Source organism: Tauraco erythrolophus, chromosome 11, assembly GCF_009769465.1.
Source record: "Tauraco erythrolophus isolate bTauEry1 chromosome 11, bTauEry1.pri, whole genome shotgun sequence".
In the NCBI taxonomy this organism is placed as follows: Eukaryota; Metazoa; Chordata; class Aves; order Musophagiformes; family Musophagidae; genus Tauraco; species Tauraco erythrolophus.
Window position 1 is genome coordinate 6,672,500 of NC_141475.1, and position 19,744 is coordinate 6,692,243.

Sequence of the window (19,744 nt, forward strand, 5' to 3'; positions counted from 1 at the left end):
TAATGGCATTTAAAACAATAATTAAAATGATGGTATTTTCACACAGGATGTTTTTCTTCTAGAAGAAGAAAGGTTTGAAAATAAGCACAATTTTCCCAAGACACAGATGACACACCTTGAGCATCACAGCAATATTTGAAATGTTCCCTTTATCTCTCCCTTTGATTACTGCTCCTGCCAAATTAAGATGAGCCCTGAAAACAAAGCTGGATTCTTTCACACTTGCATATCATCACTACTACTACTAATAATAACAATAATATTTAACAACTCATCAGCATATTCATTCTGGAAAATGGCTATGCCCATGTAACAGAGCAGGACTGGCTTAAAAAATTGCTAGTCTTAACTCCTTGGATTATGTGTTAAAACAGAATAAAATCCATTAGGAATCAAAATAGTTCTTTGAAAGAATAAAAAAAATTATACGGAAACACAAAATCTGGTATTACAGCAATACACAAAGAAAAGAAATCAAAATCAAGAAAATGTCTCTGCATACTCATTTTCTGGATCACAACTACATTACTTCTAAACTAAAAGACTACATGGATAACATACATAACCTACAGAAATATAGAATAATGACAAACAACTGTCCTCACAGTATGCCCAATGTCTATGTTTGCAAAAATCAATTTCCCTCCAGATAGTGCTCAATTTCGTCTTTAAACTAAAAACAGTCTGTCACTTTGACTCATTCATGAAACCTTCCAGGATCTGCTTAAATCAGATACACCTACATGCATACACAAGTTACACACAAGTTTTACTGTGTGTACTAGCATATCTAATAGAAAAATAATCCGTTCACTACCATATATTTATACTGAACATTTCTTCCTGATTCAGATGAGTTCCTGTATGAATTTCTCATAAGCAATTTAGGAAAAATCAGGAAAGACTGCCAGCACCAGTAAGAAGGAAATCCACATCCTTGATTACCAGAGATGACGTTTTGCTTCAAGGTATTTCATTTATTATATAAAATGGAATAAATGTATTGTTTCTGCTATTTCAATTGTATTACTGGAAGGAATGCAGTGGCACTGCTGGGAACATCATCTGAAGATCTTCAAGATCTTCAACATCATCTTCAAGACTGAAGACCCCACCAACCCTGAAGCAAAACTCTAGTACTGAAGAACCTGTGCCACACCCTGTCAAATAAAAGCAGGTGCAGTCCTTTGTGTCTCAGAGCTGTACTTCATGCAGCGAGGAGAACATAAACAGGCTGTTCCCTTTTCAACCCAGCAAAACTACCCCAAGCAGTGCTCTGTGCACAATAGACAATGACAACATCTGTGTGAGATCGGAAAGAACTGCAACCACCCACATCTGCAGAATGAGAAAAAAAGGAAACAACATCAAGTGACATTTTCTGTAAATAAGAACAGACCTTACATCATATCAAATGATAACTGTTTCACATTACTAGCACCTGGTTGCCTTGCAAATTCATGATAAAATTGTGATTGTGGGTGAAGAAAGGGATCACGGGACTCTTGAAACTGCAACAAGCAGACAGACAGCTCTGTGCTCTGCTGGACTGCTTTGCTTTATCTCACCTTCCCAGAAACCCCACTGCTTTCAGCCATTTGGTAAAAGAGACCATGAACAACATTATACCAAACTCAGGCTTGCTCAGACACGCATTTTACTTCACCAGTATTCTAGTACACCAAACAACAAAATTTAAGGTCTCAAAAGTGTTGGTGTCACGGCCACGTTTATAAATCTTATACGACATTATAAATCCCCACGGACCATCAAACAACAAGATGGCATGCAGCCAAACACCCAGAGATTTACGTTCGACCGACAAGGAGTGACTGACACACACTCACTGGGACGTTCGGGCTCTTGTGATAACAAGAGATAGCAGTCACACTGTTTTGGATAGTATGTAACTTCCAGCACGCATCCATGCACAGTTTGCTTTATGTAGAGGGCTTTATATTTTTTTACATTGACCTCACAATCAATTAATAACCAATTTAAAACAAATGCATTCCATATATAAGATTGCTTTTTTAACTAAGCAGGTAACACGTGAAGTGTTTCTCTGAGCCAGAAAAAAAAATGCTGCAAGAACATATACAGAAGCACAATAAACAAATTCCTCTCTTTTATTAAAATTTTAATTCTCTAAAGTATAGCCTCACTAGCCAGGAATATGCTCTCTCTTGTAATGGTTAACTTTTTTCTTACTTGAAGAGTCAGAAAACATGCTATCTATATAACAGAAACATGTGCTACAGTTTAAAATCTGATTACTTAACAATAGAAGGGTTTTTTCAGGGGAGGAGGGGAGATTTTTTTTTTTTAAAGAAAACATATTGTAAGATGCCTGCATGACTATTTTCAAGAAAAATACTGGTACAAGAAATAGTACATAGGTACAATAGTACCTTCATGACAGCAGTGACATGTGCAAAGAGTTACTCCACAGCCAAATGAATTACCGGCACTGAAGTCTCACCGATGCACACTTTGGGAGCTACAGTGAAGGTAAAGGAACACAAGCTGTCTAAGCAGAGACACAAAAGCAAACTCAGCATTTCTGCTTATGACATACTATGAATCACCACATTAAAAAGTTGTAACTTTTTTTCCTCTGCATAGAAGTATAACATAATCCATAAGTAAAACATCAAATGAATTCAAGTATTCACTATTCCAGCTCAAGAAAGGAAACGTCCGCCTTTCCTCCATGCAAAATGCTACTTAAATAACGTGCAAAAACCCCTACATTCCCAATTTTGTCAAACAACCAGGTACAATGAACTTGATTTCTTATTCTATTGTAGGCCTCACAGTTTAACTGCACTGTATTAAGTCTTCAACTAGATCTTGTTGCCTTGTTTACACACTAAGAGTTTAAGGTGACTGCTTTTCTTAAGTTCCTAATGAGGAAAGGAAGAGGAAAAAACCCTTCAGCCACTTCCTGGCTACAATTGCACAAGTTAAAAAAAAATCTAAGCCTAGTGAAAAAGTACATGTAACATCTAGTTAATGTGCACATAAGAAGAAAACTGCTGAAGATCAAACAAAATCAAAGTTATTTTAATAAGGCCAAATAATTAACAGTAAGGCTCCTGAAGAGCAATAAGCTAACCCAACAGCTGGCCAACAGGGAGGTCTCATTCCCTCTCTGCTCCCAGCACCGCACTTCTTCACCAACTTTTACACCAGGGTCAGCTGACCCATCCATGAGCTGATTCGACTCACTAAGCTATCAGAAAACCAACACGTAAAAGGAAAGTAACCAATGAGTAGTGTAGGGAATGTAGAAAAAAACATCCCTTTGACCAGCAAACAGTTGTGAACTAGCTCCCTCATCTCATGATCTCACCGTAGGGGCACTCCATGGAAAGGCTGGAGCTGAATCAACAGCAGGACTGAAGGAAAGGTCACTCTCCATCAGTTACTTTGAGTGGTCTGATACTGATCTGAATGTGCAGTGTGCCGACTGAACTCACCACAATGGCAGAAGACAAACGCAACTAAAAGGCCGGGGGGGACACACACACGACTTCTGAAAGGTTCTTGAGACAAATCAGTACCAGACACTCTCAGCTGTGAGCCAGAGCCAGCCCAAGAAAGGGAGGAGAGGGCTGGGGCAGGCAGGAGGGAAGGGCATTCCTTCTCCTCCAGGTAGAGGGAGGCTGCCAACCTCTATCCTGAAATCGTATCATGTGTTGATTACGTTCCATAGAGTTAATAACACCTAGGATTTAAGCAAATACAGTTAAATAAGCTAACGAGTCTACAGAGGCAAAATATCTAGATTCATAATAAACAGTTGGGTCTACTCTGTATACAGATTTTTAATTGACAATATATCAGTCTATTACTGACAAAACATGCTGCATCTTGCTGAAGAGAGGCATGTTTGTGTTAAAAATATTACACAGTGAGCATGTGTTTGTCCTGATAGAACTGATTTCCCCTCAGAACCTGTTCTTTTGTTGTCTACCTCTTGGATTAACAAGGATAATTAAGCCAGTATTGAAAACAATAACGTAAATCAGTTTTCATCAGGTCTTATATTTACAAGCAGCTGTTAGTTCAGCTAGAATTCACTGCTGTGAAGTCTGGTTGGAATGATAAAAACAGAAACAGATCAAGAAATTATGCATTTTTAAAAGCACTGTCTCACTCTCAGACATGCTCAGCATCCAGAAGACTGACAACCATTCCTTTGATCCAAGAACTATTTTTTATGCAAGCTACCACGATCCTTGGGAAAAGAATATCCAAGTACTTCAAAGCCAAAAGCAGACACCATATTAACTATTCAGTTCTATAGTACAAGACTATAGAATTTTACTGGTTATAAGAGTATTTAGCCAGACATAAGTTACTGACTGTACTTTCTGTAAGAACCATTAACGAGAGGAGCAGCAGCTGCTCCGCACTGCACCGGGGCACATGCAGCAGCTGGCATGGCAGGATCGCAGCCAGGTGCCACTCTGAAGCATCCGAAATACCACTGCCAGCTCATCACTGCAAATTCCTGGCTACAGCACATCTTCCTGAAAGGCCTTACCACTTCTAACTGCAGAAGTATAGTTGACCAAAGGCAGTATCCATCATTTCCTTCAGTACATTATTTAAATTTAGTACTCACATTCGTCATTACAACATTCTTCCATGCTTTTCATGTGTTGTTGTCTACTAATCTTTCAGTAACTCAGTTCTGGATATGTGGTTTCCCAGTAGATTAAATAATTTTCTAGAGCTCCAGCATTGTACTAAAATCATTTTTCAATTTTCTTTTTGATATGCTAAACAAACTGAAACATGACAGCTTCACAACCAAAATACATGTCTAAAGAGGGTTGTTTATTAATACAACTTTACATGAAAAACCTTCCCATCATGGAGGAAATGAGACTGATAAAGAGCAGAAGCTACACCTCAATCTATTTCAGAGCTCCAGCATGAACCATTTAGCATAACCATGGCTTTTACCTGCATAAGCACACCATTAACAGAATGGCTATGGATGTAAATGGTAATTACTGGCACTACAAGCTGGCAAAATTTAAAAGTATGCTCCAACTCTAAGGCATTTTTGCTATCCTCTAAATACTTCTGTACTCTTTTCAGCATTTCTTTCAAGATAACTTTAAAATGTGGATAGAAGAACTGCATCAACTGTCTCACATATAAGAAGTAAAACTTTTGACATTAACTAAACGGCTAAATGAATCAATGATCTGTTTGGATCTGTTGTGGTATTTTGTGAGGAATATAATTTATACATATAAGTTTTCTTGCAAGACAGGCATGTTCATCTCATAGCTGGCGTGTGCCACCCACCACTGAATACTAGCATCTTCCTTAAAATTCATTATTAACTTGTTCTATCAAGTCTGCAGCACACAAGCGCTTTAATCTGATTCAAAAGCAGTTTCACAACTCTGCATCACAGAATTATTTGTGGTGTGACCCACTTAAAGTTTAAAATGGAAAAAAAAATCCCCTAAGAACGGTAACTTAATTCAGAGAATAATTAAAATTGTGAAGAAAAAAATTCTCTGCTGTAACATGGATGAACAATTAAGTGAACAAACAAGATCAATTCAATGGATTCAGAAAAAAGGAAAACTGGAAAATACATTTCTGCATAAAAATTAAATATATAATATGAGACAGCTTCTTGCTTTCTGACAATTTCAAAGCAATTAAGTGCCCAGCAGTTCACAGCCCTGCTTGTTTCTTTAGCACCAAATGCCAGCCGATTCCTTTCATTAAGCAGGCTTCCCTCTTACCATTCAATTACTTTACTGATCCTTCTGCCTCTTGAGGACCCCTCTTCTCCAGCAGACACCTGCACCATGTTGGGGGAAGAGAAGGGCAGCTACTGCCATCAGGCTCTACTAGCTCACTGTAGCCCCCTAAACTACATAATATTTTGTTGACTGGCACATTATTATATGCACTGCAGTTTAACACACAGCTACAGAGCTTGTGCAGAATCTGAAGCAGAAATTGGTTTTAAATAAGGCTGCTGCTTTTAAGGGGCTTCAGCGAATCAGCATAAGCACAAAAGCTTGTTAGTATCAATGCTTAGTATCTGAGATCCCAGCTTTCTCCATATTCAAGGAAATCTTATGACTCAGCTTCTTTCCCTGGTGTACTGTTTAGAGTTACCCCACCCATTAATTTCCCCACAAACCTTACTGCTATATTGCAATATGGTATACAGACAAGCATGTAAATGCCTCACCCATTCCTTATTAAATATATTTTTTTTAAAATAATCACAGGTTTCACCACAAAAAGTAACTACTGTCTCTAACACACCGCGCACAAAAAAGAACTTACTTCAAGCTTCAGGAAAAGTTGTCAGACAATATGCCCACCTCTGGCCAGGTTGAAGCTCAAATAATTTAACGTGGCATTATAGACAATCCCCTCTTGGCTCAGATGCCTTTACTGCATCATCACAAACCCCAGAATATTTGTTACATGACAAAAAAATGCTGCAATTATGTATATGCCATTCTACCCACCCTTGGAAGCAAAAATGCAAAGCAAGAGTCTCCCCTGTAGCTATTTTTCTCCCTTGGTTTATTTTACTCCCATTCCTTTCCAAAGGTTTTCTCTTTGCATCAGATTTCTGATATACATCTAAAGGTTAATTTTGAGAGTGAAGAAGTGGCAAAAGGAGAGGCAGAAAGGACACCGCAGTTTAACCTCTGACTTCATTTCACACAGTGCAATACGGTCTGCAGTTAACGTGTTCCAGTAACCAAAGAGAGTTGTACGAGTATCAGAAACAGCACAGGCGAAGGACAGGAAACCCCACTAGCACCACAACATCAGCGTTTACTTTTAACCAGAAAGCCAGGGCAAGGAAAAGGAAAAACAGATTATCTGAAACATGAATTAGTTACGTAAAGAAGGAGGATGAGAATCCTAAGTACTAGCACAAGATAGGAAGGGAAATGCACGTGCAGTTTTTGGACGGTTTGTTTTGAAGAGAAGCTGAGAACAATTAAACTGTGAGAATGGCCCTGGGATTGCTCCAGGTGCAATCCTCTGAGGCGCCATTTTTAGAGAATATTCTCTCATTAAACAAAAAAATACACTCAGTAAAGCCACTCTCTACAAGCACAAGTAACAATGCTAGGAAAAAAAATTCAAAATGGTTGAAGTATTTACCCAAATGTAGTTTCAATAAGAACCATGTCATTGTATTACTTTTAAAAATAATATTTAAGAAAATCAACAATATTTTTCCCATGGTTCCTTTACTTCCTTTGGAGATCAAATTCTGTGGCCTGCTAAAAACTTCTAATGTTCAAACTAAATTATCTAAGTTCCATACATCACAGCTCTCCATACTATTTATCTGAAGAACAACAGATCTTGAAGAAACATAATCTAAAAAGGAATGAGATCACTTAAGGTACAACAACACTAAAACATGAAGTTAACAGGCTATAAAAGAATGATCCTTACATACCTCAGGAACATCTTAAAAAAACATTGACTTAAGAACTGGGAAAATATATCAAGGAGTATTCATCTTCCCTAACTGATTACTACTGGTCCCTGCCATAGACAGAATATAACAAACTATATCAGTCTTTGCTTTGACAGATCACACCTGCAAAGGCTTTCCTTCCAAAATAATCAATTTGGGAGTTCACAATTAAAGAATATTTATGCTCGACTACTGTCTAACTACAATTCACTTCAATCCCAACAGCCCTTTACGAGCCAGCTGAGATGACACACAATCAAGCGTAATTCAATGTCTCTGGGTTTACTTTTGTGCGTTAGCTTGACATGACTAGGGCTGAAACCCAAAACCAAGTCTCAGCAAGCTGCGCTGCAAAAAGATGTCAAGTCAACTGGTCCAACTCTGAGACCATGGATGACTCCTGAGTTCTGCCATTTTTACCTCTATTGAGAGATCCCATTGGTGTGACACAACAATTAAAACGTGAATTATTCTGACGTCAACTCTCATGAATCCAAGCTGATTCTTGCTACACGAAACAGAACTTGGCACGTTATTCAATGATTACATATCTCCTCTGCAAAAGGGAGTTCCTGACAAATAACCTATGGGAGCTATGTACTGAGTCACAGAGAAAGCAGGAGAGGGCAATCAATAAACGACTCAGAACCATGACCTCACCATTACTGTGAATCCTCTCCTTCTAGTTCATTACATTCTCATTCAGTTGTCCAGTTATTTTTTTTCCTTAAACTACCTCTTAACCTAGTACTAGGAGCTGATGTACAGGCAATATCTGAGCTGATCCATAAGGTTGTTACCCATTTGAAGAATTTATTTTCTGTCAAACTACTTTTTTTGCCATGCTCCCTGGCACTTAAAACACTGTTTCAACGACAATACAAAGGATTTACTGACACAGCTCTGTTGGTAAATCCTACTAGTGCAGATACAGCTTATATTAGTAAAAACCACAACCTCTGACCATGGTAACTGCAACTGTGCTAGGGCTTTACTAGTTAAGTACCTCTGTAAAGAGTGCTCTTTCCTTTACACTGTCAATCAACAGCAGTACCACCATAAATCAAGCCTTCGATTTTCCCAAGCTAGCTGTGTGGAGGTATCTTTTAGTATGGAACTTTCACCCAGCTTCTCCTCAGATGAAAATCCCTGCTTCCTCTTGAGTATCCTGTACCAAGGACAACATGACAGATGAGAAAACAGCACGAAGATCAGCAAAATCAGAGGTTAGCCAGGAGAAACACTCCTCTTTTTCCCCTAAATACTCAAGATCAAGAACAAGTTTCATGGACATCACTTGAAACAGGAAAAAAAAAATCAACACATTATAGGCCAGAACATATCTGTGATATTCAAATGTACATCTCATAGCTACCAAGATACCAGTGTGTCATAAGAAATAAATCTGTGAGAAGTAGCTGACTGAAATCTAGCCTGAACAAAACTGTCACGGGTTCAGGAAAGAGAAAATATATTGATAATATTATCTCCCTTTTCAACTATATCAGAAGTCATTACTGAACTGACGATCAAACTGTGTGCCATGATAATAAAAAATAAACAAACAAGCAAACAAAACAAAACCTTAAAGGATAATTCACTCCTTTCTCTCACGAAAAGAACCAGCCTGGTGATACAGAAATTCCACATAAAAAATTTCAAGATCACAATATACCTGAAGTGCATGTAAAAGTGTCCTTTACACAGTTCTCTCGAACCACCTCTGTTTGTCCTGCCAGTTCACATGTTTCGTCTAAATCTTCAAAGTCACTAATGGATTCCATTTTTGATACATAAACCACATCGCACCTCAACTCTCAACTGCCAAGACAGGTGCCTTCCTTTGGGGCAAGGCAGATCACAGAAAGATATATTTAAGGGCACAGATGATGCATACCAGGGTTAAGAGAACTATCCATGGCACAAATCTTCAGGAGAGATGATGTGAGAGCCAGAACTTTTAACATCAAACCATTTTATTTTCCTTCTGTAGCAAATGTTTTGAGGCAGAGGAGTTTCAACTTAACCCCGAACTCCACATCATGCCATGAAATCACAGAATCATAGAATGGTTAGGGTTGGAAGGGACCTCAAAGATCATCTAGTTCCAATCCCCCTGCCATGGGCAGGGAAATCCTCCACTACACCAGGTTGCCCAAAGCCTCATCCAACCTGGCCTTGAACACTGCCAGGGATGGGGCAGCCACAACTTCTCTGGGCAACCTGTTCCAGTACCTCACCACCCTCAATGTAAAGAATTTCTTTCTTATATCTAACCTAAATCTGCCCTCTTTCAGTTTAAAGCCATTGCCCCTTGTCCTATCACTACATGCCCTTGTAAAAAGTCCCTCTCCAGCTTTCCTGTAGGCCCCCTTTAGGTACTGGAAAGCTGCTATAAGATCACCCCGGAGCCTTCTCTTCTCCAGGCTGAACAGCCCCAACTCTCTCAGCCTATCTTCATAGCAGAGGTGCTCCAGCCCTCTGATCATCTTCGTGCCCCTCCTCTGGACCCACTCCAGTAGCGCCATGTCCTTCTTGTGTTGGGGACTCCAGAGCTGAACGCAGTATTCCAGGTGGGGTCTCACAAGAGCAGAGTAGAGGGGCAGAATCACTTCCCTCGACCTGCTGGCCACGCTCCTTTTGATACAGCCCAGGATACGGTTGGCTTTCTGGGCTGCCAGCGCACATTGCCGGCTCATGTTGAGCTTCTCATCCACCAGCTCTGCAGCATAAGAATCAAAAAGGAAGGATGACCTAGATTGTCCCCCTAAATGTGTCCAAGCTCTTGCCATGCCACCCTAAGACTCCTTCTGTTGACTCACAAGACACCAGTCCAAAGATCTAAGATACAGCAGGATACATCAGCATACACACTCTGAAAAGCCAGATATTCCTGAAAAACCCATGTCAAAGTCCTTTTCCCTCCTGACACCACCTGAGAGTTCCAGTTACTGAAAGCTACTTGTACTTTAAATGGAAATAGAATAGAAACAGGCTATGGTGATTCATCAGGTATGCATACATGCTAAATTTCATCTGTCTTTCCCTTTTGGGGTTACACTTGAGTTATCTTTTCAGGTGGACCCCATCATGGCAAGTGAACTTCTCTGCTTCCATCAGAGTAACAAATACAAGAGAATAACAACCTTGGGACAGACAGGTAGAAGGTCCTCATAAAAAGTTCAATGTTTAAATGTATTCCAGACAAAACTCACGAGAAAATAGCTTAACAATTCATGCTTGCTAGAACTAAGACAAGTTTCCCAGAAGTTTCAAAAAGGCACTTTTGCATTAAAAAAAGGGGTGGGTGGTAGCACACCACAGCAGAAGGCACCCTTCCAAAGGAAGACTTCCCAACTGTTTTTACTTCAAAGCAGCTAGCAATAGCTGTTGTAGACGTGATTCTGCAAGGCAGAACAGCCCAGAGGTTCACAAAATGTAACTGAAAGAGCAATGCTGCTATTTTCTATATAGGAGTCAGCATCTCTCCTGCAACACACCTAGAGTTCACAAACCAAAATGTTCAAGAGCTATGGGTCTACAGAGAGCAAGCAAAAAAATGAGGCTTGTAACAAGAAACGACTAGTATTAGGCCAACTAACACAGCGGAAAAACTGAAGCATCTCTGAGAGACAGTTCCCTTATCTGATCTGCTAAGAAGAGTTAGACTGGAAAAGGAACTACCAAATTGTTCCGCAATACTAAAATAAGAGCTCCCAACTTTCCTCTAATGCAATTACTATGTAACGCTACCAAGAGAAACTCGAACGCTACCAGAAGTTATCTTTACAAGTTCACCCAAGGAATGATCACACGTCGCTACCAGAAGTTATCTTTACAAGTTCACCCAAGGAATGATCACACGTCATCTCTTTAACTACTGAAAAAATAATTCCAAAGGACAGCAGACCTTCCAAAGGGCTGACACCAAGCTCAGGTGGAAATGCTTATACTCCTACATGGTGTATTATTCATTATCTCAGCTACGTCAGTATCCTGCCAAGTGCTTCTCTTCCTTAGGGCTACGTGGGGAAAAAAAAACCAACAGAAAACAAAAACAACCTTTAAAATCATTAACTGGTTCACCAGCTTCACATTAATTTCATTTAAATACGGAATTATAAAAATTACTTTGATAGGAGCTTACAACAGTATAATGTCATTGCTTTCTACATCACTAAGAGGCTTCAAACAAACAAGAGCCCTTAAATCAATCAAATACTTTAGAAATAAAAATTTGCAGCTGTCATAATTCACAGATCTGGTAAAGTCTGAAATTCTGAAGCTATTCAAAAGCTTTAATTGTTAAAAAAAAATCTTTTCTATACTAACAGACTAGTTCTAATTACGAAGGCGAGCTAAAAGAAATCATAATTCTCTAAAATACTTTTCTATATTGTAGTTCCATTTTTGACAACAGAAGTAATCAACATACTAGGAAAATGCTGAATTTAAAAAGGAAGGGGTAAGGCTATGCTTTCAAGACTGGTTTAAAACTATAACGTAAGGTTTCACTGCAGTCAAAACGTACTATCGCTTATCAATTCTGTAAGATATTCTGTAATGGTAACTTTAAAATTTCTGAAAATAATAAAAATAGAATGCATGCAGTGACAATTTCAGTATCTGATCAATAATCCATTAGATACAGAAGTCAATCAGGAGACTTCACAGAATTCAGATATCTATTAAAATAATTTTTTTCACTGCTAAGTCAAAAAGATTTAAATTAACAATGTGGAAGACATTATACTTTATTGCTTTTCAAACTACTCAGATTTCCCTTTTAGCTCCTGAAACACAGATGTTAATTTTCCCATTCACAATCATTATAAAATTAGTTGAGCTTGGTTATCTAATTTAGGGACTTGATGAAAGGCCAGATTTTCTCAGTTTTGGTATAAATCTCAGAGGCACATATCCACAACACTGAAGGTTAGAGTACCATAATAAATACAAGTGACAAGTTGTAGAAACTTCTGCTGTACTTACTAAGACTTTTTGATGCTTGTAAGTAAATCTGAAAGTTAAAAATAACCCAGTTAGAGAGGAAAGAGTCTGTATTTCTGGCCAACAATCCTTCTCCTTGTTCACTAAAGAGCTCAAGAATTCTGAAACACAGATTTGAAATTTCTTCCTAGATTTGATACTGTTAAGACCTCAACCTGCGTAATACATGAGGGGCGACTGCCAATGCCAGAGCGGGAGCAGAACTGCTCTCCAGACTACGCTGTAGCAATGCTGAGACCTTATCCAGTGCAATTCCTAAGGGAAGCAAAAGCCCTGCACGGTTAGTCTCAAAGGAAAAAATGTAATCCATCTGCTGTTGGATGTACACTACAAATCCATACTTCTATGGCTTTTAAAGTTTTTTATTTATACATATGCACAGACGCATATACACAAATAAGTTTCCAAACAAGAATGAAAGCTCACTAAACAGAGTTCACTGCTCTGTAAGACAGATAAAAATGTATATATACAGGTAGGAAGGAAGGAATAACTACAATCACCAGCTAGAAAGCTGGGGGTCGGGGACTGTTTGGTTTTTTCCAAGTTAAAGGAATGAAGAAAACTGACAAGCAAATCTTTCACAAAATTTAAAACTTCAATACGTTCAGAAGTTTGTCATCATGCACAAATGCCCTGAAGTTTTTGCATCTTTTTTTGAAAATATTCCATAACCCTGAAATAAAGACGCTCTCTTGGATCAGAGGACATTAATCTCCTCACCACAACACGTGGTGTAAGAGTAACATCAGTCAGACTGCACAGCTGTGCCAGGACTGCCCAAAATGCTCTGTGCATGGATGCAGTTCCTGACAGAAAAACTGTTTACTCCAGCTCCACCCTATTACAGTGAGCAGAGTTTAAACATTGCTCAATGTCAATTATAGATGTAAAACGGAACTATGTTAGTCAATACGGATGAGTCAATATATTGCTTTTCTTAGAGATTACAGATCTAAATAATTACATCCACAACAGCACTTGTTTAGAAAAGTCAGAACATTTTCAAGAAACTACCTTTGTTGTCAACAATTATCAGAGAAACACATGGAAAAAGACTATTTGATCTGCCTGCTGGAGCAGCTTGGTGACGCAGTGCACTAAGGTGCCACCAGACAGTGCACGGAAAGCTTGCAGCACAGTGGGAAGCCCTTGGGAGAGGCTGGAGTGTGAAGGTGTGGACTTTGCTGCCTGTCGACAAGGGGTCATCCTTGCAGGATGGAACTTGTGTTTGCTTTCAGTCCATATTTAACACAAGCTGAATTTCTCATGTTCAAGTAGCAAGGCCCTCATGCCCAACACTTCAAGATTTAAGGTTTTCCTAATTATCTTATTTTATTTTTCCTCAGTTGTACTTTTTTAGGAGAAGCCTTCACTCATTCCACTGACAAATGAGATCAGGATACTAAAAGGAATAATTTTCCACAGGAACCAATTTTGAAGTTGGAAAGCATGTAACAAGGCAGGACAGTAAAACCAGGCTGTTCACTCAAAATCCTCAAGCAATGGCCCAGACAGCAGAATTTTATCCCAAATCATCCTTTCTCCTTAGGCAACACATAACCCAAGTGTCCAACATGTGGTTACTATTTAAGTATCTGTCCCTTTTTGGGAGCCCAACGTGAGACTCTGACGCTAATAACTAATACCACGGCAACAATTTAGGTGCCTAAACGGCGAGCACCACTGCAAAGGCATTGTAACAGCACAGACGGTCTTCCACAGTCCCTTCAGAAAATCATAAGCCTCTTATCTGTCTTGGGCAGATGCCTTGGAGCATCTAAAATAATACTAGACATCTATGTTTAGGCAACTGAATCTCACATCATGAATGGATGCGACAGGGAAAAAAGCTTTGGAAGTGTAAGCTCTCAAGTGCTCCACCAGACAACACACACAACGTCACGCACTCAAACACAGGAGAAAATTTTCCATGCTTAAGCATCATTACCTGAAAAAAAGGGGTAGAATTCACCATGCTGCTGCAGAACACTGTGAAATGTCCTTTCATTAGTATCTACGAATCAATTAAAAAGCCACAAGGACCTGAATGCTGTCTGCAGGGAATTGAGATTTGTGCTATAAGCGGAACACCAAATATTACATTGCAATTAAACAAGTACAAGCAAAGGATGCCCCTTCACTGAGCGTTCCCTTGTGCACTGACTGAACATGAGGCCCTGCTGAAAAAATCTTGAAAAGTCACATAATCAAACTTTATGTACCAAATCAGCATAAGCAAAGTGAAGTTCTGAGTATTTGGTAGCTTTAACTTTACTCTCTCAACATTTTCCTAACATAGCACTGAACATATACAAAGCCTTTATCAAGAACCATGCCTCAACTCTTTCCGTACAAAGTATCTCTTCGAATTCCCCTGTGAAGTTTCTCCATCACATCCAATCTCAAGTCAGAAGAAACTTAGGACTTGAAGAGCAGGTGTTACAGGTTAGAAGAACGATGCATTCATAAACTGTGTGGGAGACACTTCTCAGTGCTCACCTGTGTTACGCTCCATGCATGTCTGTAGCACTGAGAAGTCACTTTTAGGTAGAATAAAATCTCCTACATTTTCTTTTCTAAAATCTTACTTGTCTGTGAACAAACTTTTTTTATGCTTTTTCTTTGTCTGGACGCGACATTCAATAAAAACAAAATGTTATATGCTGGTTACTTTTATAAACCATTGCAATACATCAGGCAAAAACATCTTTTGACATATATTAAAAGGAGTATGATCTGCCAAAGCAGTAAAGTGCATACTTCACACGTAACAGTCAAAACAAAACATAATGACACAAGTAAGTTTTGCCTCACTTCTACAACTGCAGCAAAAACTCTTGAAACTGCTTACCCAGAGGAAGAGATCAGAGACTCCACTGCAGCAGGATGCTCTGCATGTGTGCTATCAGCACACACATCTACCATACAAGATCCTACTGATAATTAAAGGTCTACAGGTTTTTTTAAAGCAACCTTCTCAGCAGATGAGGTGGGAAGCAGTCAAGGCTCTGAAGGAACAACTGAGTGAAAAGGAAAAAAAAAAAGGTATCCATCCATGGTAAGCAGTAAGCCTTTCCAGGTGAGGCCTTGGACAGGGGAGTTAAGAGAAAAACGACAGGGAAAGTTACACAGCTTCTGCCTGGCAAAATCCAACCCACCATCAGACACAAGAGCTGGACGGTGAGACAGAGGGGCCTTCCACAACTGCCTGTTAAAGCTTTCTTCGTATTTCTATGCACTAGCACGTTTCACTTAAAAGTCAGTAAATAAAACAATAAAAACTTCTCAGAAAGGTATTTCTTCAGACGTCAGCCGTCTGTCTGGGTAACTCTAGCAGCCAGAAAAAGATTACGCATTCCGCATTTCTGGGAATGCTTCTCAATTTTTTCATGGTATGTTTTAACACAGATAATCTCAAAGGATATAAGACATTTCATACACATGAATGAATGAACATAAATACTTCTCTTGCAATCACGCCTATTCAAGTCTCTGAAAAGCTGACACATCAATTTAATTTACAGCCAAGTTCTACCTTAGCTATTTTTAAGTACTTTTCAAATCTTGCAGAGTTTGTAGCTAAACTTTTAGTTACCTTCATTTAATAAGAAAAATGAATTTGCTATCAATACAAATTGATAAAAAAATACACAACAGGATAAGGATCAAAAGCAGCACACAGCAATATTTCACTGATGCAGCCATTTCGCTGTGAAATGATCAGTATACCTGAACATTTTAAAATAACTCCAAGTAATATCTCCTAAATAACTTCATCTAAAGATGTTTCTGAACTTCGAAAAACACGTTACACTAATACTACAGTTCTGTAATAATTATAACTTCTCAATTTTTGAACTGTCTTACTATATTTAACTTTTTAGTGATGAATTCTCCAAGTGTCTGAAGGGGAAGGAAGAATTACAAAGCAAATAGATCTTTAGAAAAGAACTAGGTATTTTATTAGAAGTAGCAGATTTCCAATAAACGGCAAGATTAGCTACAACATTCAGGTATTTCCCCCACAATTTTATGCCCTTGTGCACAGGCTTAAAATTTGCTTCCTTTTAGCATATTTGAAGTTCACGGTCAGGAACTCTTTACAATGTCTTTGACTATACAAAGTATTAGCTAGACTACTCAAAACAAGGGAGTTAAAAAGCAAATTGCAGTTGTTTATTTAAACCTAAGCAATTTACTTTCTAAATTAATGTCTCAAATAAAAAAACCAAACAGGCCATTAAGTCTGCTGAGGAACAACCACAGTTATTCCTGTAGACACCCAGTATTTTGTCTGCTTCCACTTCGGATCAATCCTGAATTCAATCCTTTATAAAGATTATTTAAATAGGGACAAATGAATGTGCCATTTTATCATAAGGTGGCGTAATGAAAGCACATAAATCTGCTCAGGCTACAGAAAGACCAAACTCCCATGACACCGCTTTAAGCCTTAGGTACTCCTGAAGCATGCATTCAGAAGTCTAGCTCAAGTCCAGTAAAATAATTCAAGACAGCCTCATCTTCTAACTTAACCTTTGTGTTTGCACTTGAGGGGGTGGGGAGGGATCTCAGCATAAAATTTCATCTTCTAACTGAAGACATTCAGTTTCCTTCTGGTTCACACCTCTACATCTTGTGGTGCAAGAAGCATAATATTGAGAGAAAACATGAGGAAAGAGAGACCAGAGAGAAGGGAACAAGAGCCTAACTTGCAAACAATTCAGACTAATAAACACTCGAAATTAGACAAAAAATGGGGAAGTAGATTTTAAAAGTTCTCCTGTTAGCACAGCACAATCTTGGGCACTAACAGCAAAAGGAATCTGTCACCTTGCTCAAGGTTTACCTACAGCTACAAAAATACAATTACAGTCAACACTAACTTAGGATCATTGAACAACTAAAAAAGTTTTTGTCCAACGTTACTAATAACTGGCTTCAACTTGCAGCTAAGAAGTGGTAAAAGTGCATGTAGCCCACTGTTTCCTCACCAGAAATTGCTAAATCTACAAGATTTCAACTGTATGATGTAGAAAATACGATATTTGAAATTCAGTTCATTTTTTTGCTTTGCACATTATTCACATAAATAGCTGCAGGCTGTTGTGGTACTATTAATTTTTAAGCAGCAGAGGAGTTAATCTTATTTTTGGTAGAAAGCTGCAAGATGCCTCCAATTAGACAAAGGTAATCATACTTTAATAGCTGCTCTTGTAATTAAACTGTATTACGAAGTGTCAGAAGTACAGAAAAGCAGGGCCAGAAGGGAATTCAAAAGGTCATCCAGGAGGCCCCTTCCTGCGCTCTGCTTCAAACCAACTCCAACTATTAGAGCACCATTCCAAAACTCTACATGCAGTGTGAAAAAACTTAATTTTAGCAAGTGTCTAAAGCCTCTAAGCACATTACAGCGACCACCAAAGCTTTCAGAAAGATTTCACATAAAAACTAAGGCTGCAATCATCTCTTTAAAAAAATCTGCAAAAACTCGATACAGAATTGATTCAGAAGGGAGGACGCTGGTCCGAAATTCTAACACTCGCAAAAATGCCATAAAATCCTAGAAAGTACAGCATGTACAGCACAACGGTAAGGTCTCATTCAACTACCATCCACTAAGTAGTAAGAGACTAATGCATCAGCTTCCACAATAGGATGCAAAATAGATACTGTTCCCTCCTGAATAAACATTTCATAAAAGCAATCAAAGAATTCCAAGAGGTAGAGTTTTCTTAATATTATCACACCTCACTGGGAATACACCTTTGTCTGCACCTAATAATACCCAAAGAGCATGATTATCTCTCAAAGACATTGTCACAAAGCATTACTTAACCGGCACTTTTATTTAGATTTCGTATTTTTAAAGATATACGTATTTATACAAATAAAGGCGACTGCTTTATAGTCCTCCATCTATCACCATACACTAAATGCCTACAGAACGCATCAAAGTTTCAGAACTCTGCGTCAACATAAATAACAGAAGGCAATTAAGCCAATGCTACCAGTTTTTAGAACTATTCAGCAGCACGTTAGCCCACATGTACGAATTGACACTACAACACCTTTACTCGGCTCACTCCCAACACCAGAAAACGCAGTCTCCTCCTGCACTACGGCACTTGTTCTGTCAGACGGAGGAAAGTCCCCAACGTGTGTATCACACTACCGTCAAGATTACGGATTAAACACAAGTAAATTTGAGCCAAGCGTATACCAGCTGGATGAATCCACAGTTTCTCACATCACAAAACACCCGTGAAGCTAACTGTAAAATACAGTGTTCTTACAACAGCAAGTCCATGACAGGCGGAATCCTACCAAGACACAGCGCCAAGGGGCATCATGCCACTCTTACAGCTCAGATGAGCTGCCAGTTCACACAGGACAACTGAAAAAAAAATATCACGTTATTACTGACCCCGAAACAGGCACCATGCTTACTCTAACTCAGAGAATACTTCTTGGTCTTTTTTTCCTCTGCAGTTAAAGACATGCGTCACATCAACAGGTATTAGGTAACAGGTGTTAACTAAAGATACACAATGTTTAAATAGTAAAAAACTATTACTTAAAAGTTTAGATGCAAGCTCAGGATGTTACATTTCCTCCACGATTTCATCATCTCCTCGCGTTAAAAAGGAAGACACATTTCCTGATGATGAGCTACACTGCTGAAGAGAAAACACAGGGCCTTGAATTAAAGTTTCTGATAGGTAAATTTAAAAAAAAAAAAACACAAAAAGAAATTTACAATATTTTGATGCTAATCAAATTTCATTTCTGATCTACATTTAAACTGTTCTCCCAAGCACTGTTACTTGCCTCACTGACACTGAAGAGCCTAGATCATATAGTTTAATCTTTAACTCATCATGAAAATTAAATCACACCATATATGTTTTAAATAAATCCTATACACCTACATGACCACTTAACAAAAATTAAATGTTCTTTAAAACAAAACAAAATAAAATACTGGATACATCCCAGCTTCAATACCAATAGTACTTAACAGATTTGTAGGACAAAAACAATGAAAAAAACCCTCTTTTCTTTTATACCACACAGAGGTGACGCTATGTCAGCCTTCTACGGGGTAGTACACAAAAAAATGGGATCTTAACAACCCTCCCATGCAGTTATTTGTGCACAGAGGCCTATGAGGACTATGAATATGAACAATTGTAGGAAGAGGCCTTAGACCTGGACACTGAGAGGACT

General features: G+C 38.6%; 1 protein-coding gene across 2 annotated transcripts in view; it reads right to left on the reverse strand.

The window, feature by feature from the left end:
- Positions 1–19,744, reverse strand: part of CAB39 (calcium binding protein 39) — a 49,720-nt gene that overhangs the window by 29,093 nt on the left and 883 nt on the right. The window contains exon 2 of one of the 2 annotated variants that reach the window (XM_086618099.1): positions 19,092–19,191. The exons of the other annotated variant lie outside the window; for it this stretch is intronic. The gene's annotated coding sequence lies outside the window, so the exon portion shown is untranslated. The remainder of the gene's footprint in view (positions 1–19,091; positions 19,192–19,744) is intronic. 2 annotated transcript variants of the gene reach the window in all.